Consider the following 14,877-nt stretch of genomic DNA (forward strand, 5'->3'; position numbering starts at 1 on the left):
TCATCCATTTTGTTTGCCAGAGGTTGTACTAAAAAGTAATTAGGGGAGACGAGACCAGACACAAGTATTGGTCACTACATGGTACTAAGTAAGTAAGTGGTAGGTGAGGAAGATGACATCTTCTGATATGCAGGTAGCAGCGTAGGGTTTGTTATAGCAGCAGAGCTATAACAGGAGTAAGATGCAAAAATGCACAAACTTGTGCAAATTCATTATTGTGCGAAGATGCAAGTAATACACTCACAGTAGTACAATACAGTAGTTGTATGTAATTAAGTTGTCAGAGTCCAGCGAACAAACTGTGTTGATCGTGTGTGTGTGTGTGTGTGTGGTCGTGTTGTGCATGTGCAAGTGCGTGTGTGAGCAAGTGCCTGTGCATGTGTACAAGTGTGTGTATCCTGTGTGCATGTGGGTGTGAGTGAGTGTATGTGCATGTGAGTGCGTGTGTGTGTGTATATACTGTATATATATATATATATATATATATATATATATACAGGGGTTGGACAAAATAACTGAAACACCTGGTTTTAGACCACAATAATTTATTAGTATGGTGTAGGGCCTCCTTTTGCGGCCAATACAGCGTCAATTCGTCTTGGAAATGACATATACAAGTCCTGCACAGTGGTCAGAGGGATTTTAAGCCATTCTTCTTGCAGGATAGTGGCCAGGTCACTACGTGATGCTGGTGGAGGAAAACGTTTCCTGACTCGCTTCTCCAAAACACCCCAAAGTGGCTCAATAATATTTAGATCTGGTGACTGTGCAGGCCATGGGAGATGTTCAACTTCACTTTCATGTTCATCAAACCAATCTTTCACCAGTCTTGCTGTGTGTATTGGTGCATTGTCATCCTGATACACGGCACCACCATTGGATGCACATGGTCCTCCAGAATGGTTTGGTAGTCCTTGGCAGTGACGCGCCCATCTAGCACAAGTATTGGGCCAAGGGAATGCCATGATATGGCAGCCCAAACCATCACTGATCCACCCCCATGCTTCACTCTGGGCATGCAACAGTCTGGGTGGTACGCTTCTTTGGGGCTTCTCCACACCGTAACTCTGCCGGATGTGGGGAAAACAGTAAAGGTGGACTCAACAGAGAACAATACATGTTTCACATTGTCCACAGCCCAAGATTTGCGCTCCTTGCACCATTGAAACCGACGTTTGGCATTGGCACGAGTGACCAACTCCACTGCTCACATCCAACTGCTGTCTTTGAAAGATAGGCGCAGGAGTGCTGTCAGCATTGCTGCAGAGATTGAAAAGGTGGGGGGTCAGCCTGTCAGTGCTCAGACCATACGCCGCACACTACATCAAATTGGTCTGCATGGCTGTCACCCCAGAAGGAAGCCTCTTCTGAAGTCTCTACACAAGAAAGCCCGCAAACAGTTTGCTGAAGACATGTCAACAAAGGACATGGATTACTGGAACCATGTCCTATGGTCTGATGAGACCAAGATTAATTTGTTTGGTTCAGATGGTCTCAAGCATGTGTGGCGGCAATCAGGTGAGGAGTACAAAGATAAGTGTGTCATGCCTACAGTCAAGCATGGTGGTGGGAATGCCATGGTCTGGGGCTGCATGAGTGCAGCAGGTGTTGGGGAGTTACATTTCATTGAGGGACAAATTAACTCCAATATGTACTGTGAAATACTGAAGCAGAGCATGATCCCCTCCCTCCGGAAACTGGGTCGCAGGGCAGTGTTCCAGCATGATAATGACCCCAAACACACCTCTAAGACGACCACTGCTTTATTGAAGAGGCTGAGGGTAAAGGTGATGGACTGGCCAAGCATGTCTCCAGACCTAAACTGTTATGATTTTCCTACGGGTGGACTCAATCGCGGAGCTTCGGCCCGGGAGAGGCGGAACCGACGCAATCTAAACTCGCCGTGAACCTAAATTAAGTAGAGTGGCTGGAAAAGAGGGCGGGGCCAGCCCAAGCCAACAGAAATAACGAACTGAAGGTTCACGTGTGAAAATAAAACCCCAATAACTAAATAAACAGTTCTGGAGTTTAGTATACGCTTGGTGCGCTAATAAATAATATATTCACGCGCTGCACTTCTGCGTGCTGTGCAGCGAGTGAGTTTCGAACCGGGAACCTCGGGCACTATGACACAGTGACTTAAACCGGAGAGCCACAGCGCCACTGGTTTGGGATATAAAGGGCAAACAAAAGAATCGCCTTCTTGCGAATTCAAACAAAAGATGAGTTCGGAAAATTAGGGAAACTTAGATTATTCTCTTTCAATTAATTAATCATTCTTTTCTGAATTATTAACATTAAAAAAAAAATAAAAGAGCAGGTTCACGCCCGGGAGCTGAGAAGTTAGTGGCGTGCTTTTGAACTTTAATCTCAGTACTCCCGAGAATGGGCGTGACCACCTCAAAAGTTACAGAGCACCGAGCGTGTCCGCTCGTGCCGGAAAAGAAAGGGTAACAACTTCGATCCCCGTAGGGAACGAGTAGAGAGCCAGGAAATGGCGAGAAACTCCCCGCTTCACTTGAAGGACGGGGAGAAGAAAGGTTTTAAGGCTCTACCTCTAGCAACGAGGCGGAGTGACAGAGAAAGAGTACTGCGGATCCTCTGGTCGAGGAGGAGGCGCATTTAAATGGAAAGAAAGGAAAAGCGTTTCTCCTAGTAAAATCAGGAGAACGCAAAGAAGTCACACACTGACTAAATCTTTCCCTATAATGCTTTTATTACCTCGGCCCCTGGGCCTACCGCAAACTCTCTATGAGACCTTGCGTTACCTGTGTCCCTGACAACTAATGTGCAAGAGAGCACGAGAGAGGGTGTGACGAGGAAGCCTGGCTGAGCGCTATCTTAAATACACGCTCAGCCAGGTGTTCCTCGTGAACGCTGATTGCCCGAGGGTGTTTTGGGAGTTGTAGTTCTCCTCCCTCGGGGCATGTTACGGGCTGTATGCCCTCTGGTGGCAACTGACGGAGTTTTGCGAAGTTGGCTCCCTCTGGTGGGCGCAAAGGGAGTCGATCGGCCTCCAGCCGCGCGGGCACCAGAAGCCGCAGGTTGAGCCACGGTCTGGCTCCCTCCAGTGGCCGCGGGGTGTGCAGGCCGACTCCTAACAGTACCCTCCCGTCTTGGAACGGCTCCCGACGTTCCCATGCCAGCTGCCCTGTTTTCTCGGAATTCCCGGATTAGTGCTGGGTCTAAAATGTGGCGCGCCGGGACCCAGGTCCTTTGCTCAGGGCCATAACCCTCCCAGTCGACCAGGTACTGAGTGGAGCCCTGGACCCGTCGTGAGTCAAGTAGACGACGGACGGTGTAGGCCGGCGCTCCATCTATGACTCTGGGAGGCGGTGGAGGTTGCTGCTGTGGGAGAGTCCGGCATAAGTAGGGCTTTAATCGTGATACGTGGAACGTAGGGTGAATCTTCATCGCTGGGGGTAGTTCCAAGCGATATGTGACAGGATTCACCCTTCTGATGACTTTAAAGGGTCCCACGTATCGAGGCGCTAATTTACCTGACTCGCCTCTGAGTGGTAGGTCACGGGTGGACAACAACACGCGTTGTCCTGGCCGAAAACAGGGGGCTGCTTGACGTCTCCTGTTCGCTGTGCGCTGCATGGTTGCGGAACTGGCCTCCAGTGCGGCTTTAGCCTTACGCCATGCCTGTCTGCACTGGAGAACAAAGTGCTGAGCCGCTGGGGACCCTACCTCTCTTTCCTGGGTTGGGAAGAGTGGGGGGGGGGAACCAAACTGGCACTCGAAGGGTGACATGCCAATAGCCGAGTGCCTGAGGGTATTGTGAGCATATTCGGCCCAGGGGAGTTTGTCGGGCCATGAGCTCGGGCAGCCGGAGGTCAGGCATCTAAGGGAGCGTGTAAGATCCTGAATGACTCTCTCAGACTGTCCATTCGACTCTGGGTGGTACCCAGACGACAGGCTAACCGAGGTCCCCATGAGGCTGCAGAAGGCCCGCCAGAACCTGCTCACGAATTGGGGTCCACGATCAGACACAATATCGGTGGGTATGCCATGGGGTCTAATGACGTGCTGAAGGAGGATCTGGGCTGTTCGCTTAGCAGAGGGGAGCCCAGAAAGGGGTATGAATTTACACGCTTTAGAAAATCGATCCACCACCACCAGTATTGCTTTCAGACCCTTAGCGGAGGGCAGACCCGTGACGAAGTCCATCGCAATATGGGACCAGGGTCTAGAGGGGACCGGTAGGGGCAAGAGAAGCCCCTGGGGTCGAGCCCTAGGTCCCTTGTTTTTGGCGCAGACATCACAGGCTGCTATAAAGGAACGAACCTCCTCTTGTATGGCCGGCCACCAGAAACGGCGTCTCAAAAAATCTAGGGTGCGTGAGACTCCTGGATGGCCGGTGAGGTTGGAGGCGTGTCCCCAGAGAAGAACCTGGCGGCGCATGCTGGACGGGACAAATAGCTTGCCCTCGGGACCCCCACCCGGATCTGGTTCCCTGCGCTGGGCAGCAATGACCTTTCTCTCAATGTCCCAGGTGAGAGGAGCTACAATCTGGGCGGCCGGAAGGATGGGCTTGGCCTCTGAGTTAGGTTCAGGGGAATCCCACTGGTGGGAGAGGGCGTCCGGTTTGGCGTTTTTTGAACCTGGGCGATAGGAGAGGGTAAACTGAAACCTCCCAAAAAACAGGGACCAGCGAGCCTGCCTTGAGTTTAGCCTTTTGGCTTGCTGAATATACGCCAGGTTTTTATGATCCGTCCAGACCAGAAACGGATGAGGGGCGCCCTCAAGCCAGTGGCGCCACTCTTCTAATGCCAATTTTACTGCAAGGAGTTCCCTGTCTCCAATAGGGTAATTGCGTTCGGCTGGGGTAAGCCGATGGGAATAGTAGGCGCAGGGATGTAATTTCTGATCCTCCCCCGAGCGTTGAGAGAGGATCGCGCCTACCCCCACATCTGATGCATCCACCTCCACTATGAATGGGAGCTCCGGGTCAGGGAGCCTGAGCACAGGAGGAGAGATCAAGAGCTCCTTGAGGGTGTCAAATGCCTTCTGGGCCGAATGGGACCACTGGAAAGAGCCTTTTGACCGTTTGGTGAGCTCAATGAGAGGAGCTGCAACTGAGCTAAAATTCCGAACAAAACGACGGAAAAAATTAGCGAAACCCAGAAAACGCTGAACTGAGCGCAATGAAGTGGGAACTGGCCAATCTTTAACCGCTTGGTTTTTGGCTGGGTCCATCCTAAGCTCACCATGCGAAACTATAAAGCCCAAGAAGGAGACTGAGGAAGCGTGAAACGTTGATTTCTCCAACTTCACAAACAAATGGTTTTGGAGGAGAAGTTGGAGGATCCTTCTTACGTGGACAATGTGGTCTTTGAGCGAGGAGCTATAAATGAGGATGTCGTCCAGATAAACAAATGCATAGCGGTCCAACGCCTCCCGAAGTACCTCGTTTATGAACCGTTGGAAGACCGCCGGAGCATTGGTTAAGCCAAAGGGCATGACCCTGTACTCGTAATGCCCAGTGGGGGTAATAAAGGCGGTCTTCCACTCATCCCCCTGTCGTATGCGTATAAGATTATAGGCACTGCGAAGGTCCAGTTTCGTGAAAATCTGAGCCTTCTGCAGTGCCTCGAACGCGGTATGCATAAGGGGGAGAGGATAACGGTCCTTAACCGTGATTACATTGAGACCTCTATAATCTATGCAGGGACGCAGGGTTCCATCTTTTTTGCCCACAAAGAAGAACCCCGCGCCCGCTGGTGAGTTAGAATGCCGGATGAAGCCCAGTGCCAGAGCTTCTTTGATATACTCTTCCATGGCCTTCCTTTCCGGGGCAGCGAGAGCAAATAGGTGACCTCTGGGAGGTGACGTACCTGGAAGCAAGTCAATAGCGCAATCAAAGGTCCGGTGAGGCGGCAATTGTTGGGCTTTGGCTTTACTGAACACCTCTGCTAGGTCGTGATAAACAGAGGGGACAGTAGTGAGGTCCGGAGAAGGGGCCAACAGCTTACCCGGCAGATCACCAGGCGGCACTGACCGTATTAGGCATGACTCCTGACATCTGGGGCTCCATGAGTAGACCGTGCCCAACTTCCAGTCAATGACTGGGTTATGGAGTCTGAGCCATGGGTAACCCAAAATAACCTGCATTTTGGGAGAGCGAGTAATAAAAAAGGACAATGTTTCCGAGTGGTTTCCTAACCGCATGGTGATGGGAGGGGTCTTAAATCGAACGGAGCCCCCCCCAAGGGGATGACCGTCAATCGCTACTATGGGAAGAGGGGCGGCCAATGGTTGTGGAGTAAGCCCAAGGTGGCTAACAAGTTGAAGATCCATGAAGTTATTGGCGGCTCCAGAATCTATCCAAACTGCCATATTATTAGACGTCCCCTTATTCCAAACGAAAGTAGCCGTTAATGCAAGACCTAAGTCGGGGGCAGTGAGCCGGCCTCGACCCGAGCCCCCACTTAGGGGCGGGCCGGCGCGTTTCCCGACCTTGACCGTCCGCGTTGGCGCTCCGAAACTTCGGGGCGTGCGCGAGAGGTGCCTATTTGCATGGGTTCCTCCCCGACTGGGGATGGAACCAAGGAGGTGGGAAGTTGGGACCATGATCCCCGTGTGGTGGTGTGCCGAGCCGTTCACGGGCTCGTTGTTTTAGACGGAGGTCGAGACGACTGACCACCTCGTATAATTGCCCTAAAGAGGAAGGAAGGTCTCGGGTGGCCAACTCATCTTTGAGCTTTTCGCTGAGACCTTTAAGAAAGATGGCTCTAAGGGCAGCCTGGTCCCAACCACACTCGGCGGCTAGGGTCTTGAACTCAATTATATAATCGATGGCTGGGCGCGACCCCTGGCTCAACTCCAACAGCCGGGGTCCTGCCTCCTTGCCTCCCCGTGGGGCATAAAAGGTGTCCATGAGTGCTTTCGAAAACTCCTCAGCTGAGCTACACTCTGGTGCTTTCTGTTCCCATAGGGCCGTGGCCCAGAGCAAGGCACGGTCCGACAAGAGTGAAATCATATATGCCACTTTTGACCGTTCAGTAGGAAAACGGGAAGCCTGTAGCTCAAAAACTAAGGAGCACTGTAGGATGAAACCCCTGCATCGTTGAACCTCCCCTGAATAACGTTCTGGAGGGGCTATCGGGGGCTCGGTGGTATGGGTATGAGGCGAAGGACTGGCCGGAGGTTGAGACACCGTAAGCGAGCTAAAGCGTTCGGCCAGTTCGTTAAGCATACTTTCGTGTCTATGAATGACTGACTCCTGCAGCTTGACGGCCTGCTGCAGGGTTGTGTGACCCGCTGAGTCCATTGTTGGTCACACCCTTCTGTTATGATTTTCCTACGGGTGGACTCAATCGCGGAGCGTCGGCCCGGGAGAGGCGGAACCGACACAATCTAAACTCGCCGTGAACCTAAATTAAGTAGAGTGGCTGGAAAAGAGGGCGGGGCCAGCCCAAGCCAACAGAAATAACGAACTGAAGGTTCACGTGTGAAAATAAAACCCCAATAACTAAATAAACAGTTCTGGAGTTTAGTATACGCTTGGTGCGGTAATAAATAATATATTCACGCGCTGCACTTATGCGTGCTGTGCAGCGAGTGAGTTTCGAACCGGGAACCTCGGGCACTATGACACAGTGCCTTAAACCGGAGAGCCACAGCGCCACTGGTGTTGATGCCGACGGTTTGGGATATAAAGGGCAAACAAAAGAATCGCCTTCTTGCGAATTCAAACAAAAGATGAGTTCGGAAAATTAGGGAAACTTAGATTATTCTCTTTCAATTAATTAATCATTCTTTTCTGAATTATTAACATTCAAAAAAAAATAAAAGAGCAGGTTCACGCCCGGGAGCTGAGAAGTTAGTGGCGTGCTTTTGAACTTTAATCTCAGTACTCCCGAGAATGGGCGTGACCACCTCAAAAGTTACAGAGCACCGAGCGTGTCCGCTCGTGCCGGAAAAGAAAGGGTAACATTTTCGATCCCCGTAGGGAACGAGTAGAGAGCCAGGAAATGGCGAGAAACTCCCCGCTTCACTTGAAGGACGGGGAGAAGAAAGGTTTCAAGGCTCTACCTCTAGCAACGAGGCGGAGTGACAGAGAAAGAGTACTGCGGATCCTCTGGTCGAGGAGGAGGCGCATTTAAATGGAAAGAAAGGAAAAGCGTTTCTCCTAGTAAAATCAGGAGAACGCAAAGAAGTCACACACTGACTAAATCTTTCCCTATAATGCTTTTATTACCTCGGCCCCTGGGCCTACCGCAAACTCTCTATGAGACCTTGCGTTACCTGTGTCCCTGACAACTAATGTGCAAGAGAGCACGAGAGAGGGTGTGACGAGGAAGCCTGGCTGAGCGCTATCTTAAATACACGCTCAGCCAGGTGTTCCTCGTGAACGCTGATTGCCCGAGGGTGTTTTGGGAGTTGTAGTTCTCCTCCCTCGGGGCATGTTACGGGCTGTATGCCCTCTGGTGGCAACTGACGGAGTTTTGCGAAGTTGGCTCCCTCTGGTGGGCGCAAAGGGAGTCGATCGGCCTCCAGCCGCGCGGGCACCAGAAGCCGCAGGTTGAGCCACGGTCTGGCTCCCTCCAGTGGCCGCGGGGTGTGCAGGCCGACTCCTAACATAAACCCAATAGAACATCTTTGGGGCATCCTCAAGCGGAAGGTGGAGGAGCGCAAAGTCTCGAATATCCGCCAGCTCCGTGATGTCGTCATGGAGGAGTGGAAAAGCATTCCAGTGGCAACCTGTGAAGCTCTGGTAAACTCCATGCCCAGGAGAGTTAAGGCAGTTCTGGGAAATAATGGTGGCCACACAAAATATTGACACTTCAGGAACTTTCACTAAGGGGTGTACTCACTTTTGTTGCCGGTGGTTTAGACATTAATGGCTGTATATTGAGTTATTTTGAGGAAAGAATAAATTTACACTGTTATATAAGCTGCACACAGACTACTTTTCATTGTGTCAAAGTGTCATTTTGTCAGTGTTGTCCCATGAAAAGATATACTTAAATATCTGCAGAAATGTGAGGGGTGTACTCACTTTTGTGATACACTGTATATAAAATGTGAGTAATTTTGTGCCAGTGTAAGTATGTGTGCAGTTAAGTGTGTGAGTGTGTATGTATGTGTGTGTGAGCATGCGCCTGTGTGTGTGAGAAGCGTGATTGTGTGTCAGAATCTAAGTGTGTTGGTGTATGTATGTCCATGTGCAAGTGTTTGTGGATTTATGTGTGTGTGTGTGTGTGTGTGTGTTTGTGAGTGTGCGTATGTTAGTGTATGTGCATGTAAGTTAGTGTATAAGTGTGTGTGTGTGTATGCAAGTAGTTACGTGTCACAGTCTAAGTGTGTGTGTATGTATGCATGCATGTTAGAGTTGAGTATTAGTTTGTGTACATGTGTGACCATGCATGCAAAGGAGTTTGTGAGTGTGCGTGAATGAGTGTGCATGCGTGCGAGTGTGTGTTTATGTGTGTGGTTCTGTTGTGTGTGTGTGTAGTGTGCGTGTGATTGTGTTGGTGCGTGTGTGTATTTGTTTGTGGTGTGCATATAATTTAGTGTTAGTGTATGTGTGTGTGCATGTGTGTGTGTTTGCATGAGTGTAACTGTGTTGGTGTGTGTATGTATGTGTGTGTGTCAAAGTCAATCCTGTGTGTGTGTGTGCCAGAGTCCATCATGTGTGTGTGTGTAACACACACAGACACAATAAAGACTCAGGAACATGAGAAATCTGCAAACCCAATTAGAATAAACCAAATTGCACAAAGACTCAGAACTAAATAGCTGAATGATTGGGAAACTGAAACTAATGTCCAGAGTAAAATGCAGTGTTATTTGGCCCTTAGCAGACACTACAGTACAGCACATTATCTGAGCACAGTATCCGACCCTAAATTAAGAAACACCCTGACGAGGTACAGACTGAGTGCACACGACCTGGCCGTGGAGACGGGGCGACACACCCGGTCCTGGCTGCCCCGGGAGGAGAGGCTGTGCCAGCACTGCACTCTCAGTACAGTAGAGATGGAGCTGCACTTCCTCACCCAATGCACCAAATACCACCACATCCGGTCCCAATTCTTCCCCAAATTTAACACCGTCATCCCCTACTTCAACTCCCTCCCAGACCCCGACAAACTGCCCCACCTTCTGGGGGAGCACAGAGAGAGCTGCACTCTTTTATCCTGGATTAGGCCATCTACCAGTAAAGCAAATGAGGGAGATGTATCAGTATCAGTTGTTTGGTTATTAAAAAGCGTGCACAATATGGCCTTGTTTTTGCCTGTTTTTCATTTATTTATGCAATTTGATAATTTGAGTTATTTGATTAGATGTGTATTGATTGTGTTAACAAAAAATATATAAGTTAAATATCCTACTGTGTTTTTTTTTTTTTTTTTTTTAATAATTTTGGTAATGGGTGCCCTTTTTTTTGCTTGAGCACCTGCCCCCAAAAATGTCTGTGCACGTGCCTGCTAATCAGCCATAACATTAAAAGCACCTCCTTGTTTCTACACTCACTGTCCATTTTATCAGCTCCATTTACCATATAGAAGCACTTTATAGTTCTACAATTACTGACTGTAGACTGCTCACTCTGTTTTTCAATGGTCAGGACCCCCACAGGACCACCACAGAGCAGGTATTATTTAGATAGTGGATGATTCTCAGAACTGAGAATCAGGGCAGTGGTTCATTATTCCTGGTTCAGTCGATTAAGACTCCCATGAAGTCATCCAAATATCAAAGCATCCCCACACAATCACACTTCCACCACCTGGTGGTATGATGGATGTTCTTATTGTTTCTTATTATGGAATACATTCATTCATTCACTGCCTGATTTATCCTGGTAATGATCACTGTGAGTCTTTTTTGTTATCAAAAAAACTTCAAAAAGTAAATAAAAAAGATAACAATAATATCATTTCAGTTATATCAATAGCAGCGATCAAAATAAGAAATAAAACTCTGATGCATTTTAATATTGTAGCATTATAAGTTCATGCGTTTCTGTCAAAACAAAACAAAAAAGGTATGTAAATAAAACTGTTTAAGAGTAAATAGGGCGTTAATGACATGGTAACATTGACAGACTGGCCTAAAGATTGATGCTGCAACGAATTTCGCCTTAATTTTATCTTTTCAGATTCTGAGTTGCTCCCAAATGATCATAATGTTTCTGCACTGGAGAATGCGGGCATCGATCCCACTACCTCTCGCATGCTAAGCGAGCGCGCTACCATTTGAGCTAATTCCCCTTACGAAGACCCCACCTTTACTAATGTACTAACAGAGCGTTGATGCTGCATTATAAAGTCAGGGTGCAAGTGTTTAAGCTCAGACTCAGCTTTATAATCATTCTATTATATAATATTACAGTTTTTCTCAATTGCTTTGGTGCATTTCTCTGATCAGAATTAAAATTCTCATAACTGTTAGTTCAGCCTCCACAAGATTTAGTCATTTGTGCACATCATAGTAGCAGTTTCTCATTCCTTCCAACAAATTGCAAATGCTTTTGGACATGCATCAATTGCTTCCATACAATTCTCTGCTGTTTTATAACATTATCATTTGCTATGTCATGTCAGTCAAAATGAACTATACTTATGAATGCTGAATAGTAATTCCTTATGAAACTAATACACTCATACCAGAGAAAACACTCTCTAACACGCTAGTGACGTTACAGTGCTAAGAACGGTCCACCCAAAAAACATTATTTGGTCAGTTGGAGATCTCATATGGGGCTCCCTTTCTATTGCTATATGGTTTACAGCCTAGTGACAAAGTGTACAGTGCAACAAATGGGTTACAGATTAAGGAGGTCGTACAAATCTTAGTACGTGGTGTGGGTGAGGATGGTATTATTCCTATCGTGGCAAGTCAGGATGGCCGAGCGGTCTAAGGCGCTGCGTTCAGGTCGCAGTCTCCCCTGGAGGCGTGGGTTCGAATCCCACTTCTGACAGCACATACTTCATACAAATTTATGTCATTAACCCTCTACCATACATAATAATGTGAAAAGATATAACAGTTCGTACAAATCTTAGTCCTAGTTTGTCTTAGTTTTCTATTACAAAAACATCCTTTACTCTTTGTAAATTTTAATGGATTAACAGAGCATTGATGCTGCATTAAGTAAGAGTGCAACGTGTTTAATCTCACGTACTCTTTTCTATATTATGTGGTGCTTTTATACCATCACAAACTCAGTTTATTTAAAACGTTCATCCCAGCTTTTAGGACAAACTGAAAAAAGATCAGCAGTTCACCAGATGAAAAACCAACAAAACGTCACGTACTTAAAAAAAAAAAAAAGTCGTTTCAGATAAAACTCCGAGACATAAATTACAAGTTATTGCGTGTTTGTCAATTTCAAAATCAAAAATGATTTTTTAAAAATCTAAAAAAAAAATTAAAAAATGATTTGAGTGAAAATTGAGCGTAAATGTCGTTGTAACATTGTAAATTTTGATGCTGTGTTTCAGTGAGCAATGACGCAACAAGTTTCATATTACGTGATGCCTTAAATGATCATAATGTTTCTGCATTGGAGAATGCGGGAATCGATCCCACTACTTCTTGCATGCTAAGCGAGCGCTCTACCATTTGAGCTAATTCCCTCTACTATGAACTCACTTTACCCTTTGCAAATTGTAATGTACTGACAGAGCAGAGCGTTAATGCTGCATAACTGTCTGTACCACTGACAGATGGACTTAAGGGTTGATGCTGCTTTATATAAGGGCCAAAATAGTGCAGGATATACCAAATGTTTAGTGCAGTTCAAAAAGTCTCAGTCAGCCGACAGTGCCAACATGCAGCCATATTTGAGGATGAGGTCTTTTATGAAGTGCATTCTCTTTGATTTTGTTGGACTTGTAGGAGATTCTTCTGTTCTTGTTGCAGTGCTGCTGAAGGGTTTTCTTTTTGATGGTTGGGGGGGGGGGTGTTTGTGATTATATGTAACTGTAATAGCTTACGTGCCTTTGCATCTTTGATCCCATTTTGAAGGTATAAAGCATGAGCTGTCAGAATGGGAATTCGAACCCACGGCTCCAGGGGAGACTGCGAGCTGAACCATCCTGACTTGCTTGCACGTTACCAATGCCAATTTTCCTCAACACCCCCACATGGCCTAAGATTTGAACTGCAAGCTGCTTGAGCCACAGCAACAAGGCGCCGAGGAACTAATAGGCAAAGTTTTGCTCGAGTCCAATCATAAAGACCAATTCCCATTCCGGGAGTCAAACCCAGGCCACCTGGGTGAAAACCAGGAATCCTGACCGTTAGACCATATGGGAAACTGCAAGGCTCAGCACCGGCTGACGCCAGCATCAGCCACTTCATTCCGCTCTGCCAAGTCTTTGTCACCTTGACAAGACCTGCATTGTTGGATCTGGGATACAGAGAGCCATACACAAGGAGTTAGAGAGAAAAAAATTGAAAGAGAATAGAAACCTTCGAAGCACGGCATACAAAAAGACAGTGCCGTGATCCGGATTCGAACCGGGGTTGCTGCGGCCACGGCTTCCCAGCGGTCTGCCACTGGTGGCTCACGTCAACTGCTTCCTGATAGACTGCAGTCATAGTTCCAACAGAACAAGCTGCTTGAGCTACAGCAACAAGGCGACGAGAAACGAACAGGCAAAGTTTTGCTCGAGTCGGGAGAAAACCAGGAATTCTGACCGCTAGACCATATGGGAACTTCTGGCACCTGTGAGTCTGCGGTGGTGACTTTCCTGAAACTCCGGCCTCATTTCTGTCTCTTGACTGAAGAGAGAATAAAAACCTTCGAAGCACGGCATACAAAAAGACAGTGCCGTGACCCGGATTTGCTGCGGCCACAACGCAGAGTACTAACCACTATACGATCACGGCTTCCCTGCAGTCTGCCAGCGGTGCCTCACGTCTGCTGCCCCCTGATAGACTGCAGTCATAGTTCCAACAGAACAATGTGCTTGAGCTACAGCAACAAGGCGCCGAGGAACTAACACGCAGAGTTTTGCTCAAGTCCAATTCCCATAGCAGGAGTCGAATCAGGGCCGCCTGGGTAAAAACCAGGAATCCTGACCATATAGGAAACTACAAGGCTCAGTATCGGCTGGTGCCAGCATCAGACACTTCCTGCTCCCTGGTAGACCGCAGTCATAGTTCCAACAGAACAAGCTGCTTGAGCTACAGCAACAAGGCACCAAGGAACTATTAGGCAAAGTTTTGCTCGAGTCCAATCATAAAGACCAATTCCCACACCAGGAGGTGAACCCGGGCCGCCTGGGTGAAAACCAGGAATCCTGACTAGACCATATGGGAAACCGCAAGGCTCTACACCGGTTGACGCCAGCATCAGCCACTTCTTTCCACTCTGACAAGCCTTTGTCACCTTGACAAGACCTGCATTATTGGATCTGGGGTACAGAGAACCACACACAAGGAGTTAGAGAGACAAAAAAAAGCCATAAGGTAACCGAGCCAGCCAGGAGTGGAACCTATAATCTTCTGATCCATAGTCAGACACGTTATCCATTGCACCACTGCTTAGACCAATTCCCATACCGGGAGTCGAACATGGGCCGTCTAGGTAAAAACCAGGAATCCTGACCGCTGGACCGTATGGGAAACTGCAAGGCACAGCACTGGCAAAGACAAAGAAAGGGAAGCGCTTCAGTACGATTTAAACACTTTTGAACCAACGGTCGCTGTGTCGCGGCGCCTGGGATTAGTTCTGCTGGCAGACAAAGCTATTTCTCCATAAATCAGGGCCTGAACAGAGAAACCGACCGACGTTGAGGTGATTCGGCTCTGGACACTCCCCTGCAGTTTTCCTTCAGCGGACAGGTACACGTTTTTCAGGTGCTCACGGTGAATTGTTGGCTTCGCTACCCTGTTTAATTCGTTTCTACTAAT

At 48.0% G+C, this 14,877-nt stretch overlaps 1 non-coding gene across 1 annotated transcript; it reads left to right on the forward strand.

Moving 5' to 3' along the window:
- Positions 1-11,852: 11,852 nt before the first annotated feature.
- On the forward strand, positions 11,853-11,935 carry trnal-cag (transfer RNA leucine (anticodon CAG)). Its single transcript has one exon. It is a non-coding gene; the product is annotated as a tRNA-Leu (tRNA).
- Positions 11,936-14,877: the final 2,942 nt, after the last annotated feature.

Source organism: Trichomycterus rosablanca, chromosome 10, assembly GCF_030014385.1.
Source record: "Trichomycterus rosablanca isolate fTriRos1 chromosome 10, fTriRos1.hap1, whole genome shotgun sequence".
NCBI lineage: Eukaryota > Metazoa > Chordata > Actinopteri > Siluriformes > Trichomycteridae > Trichomycterus > Trichomycterus rosablanca.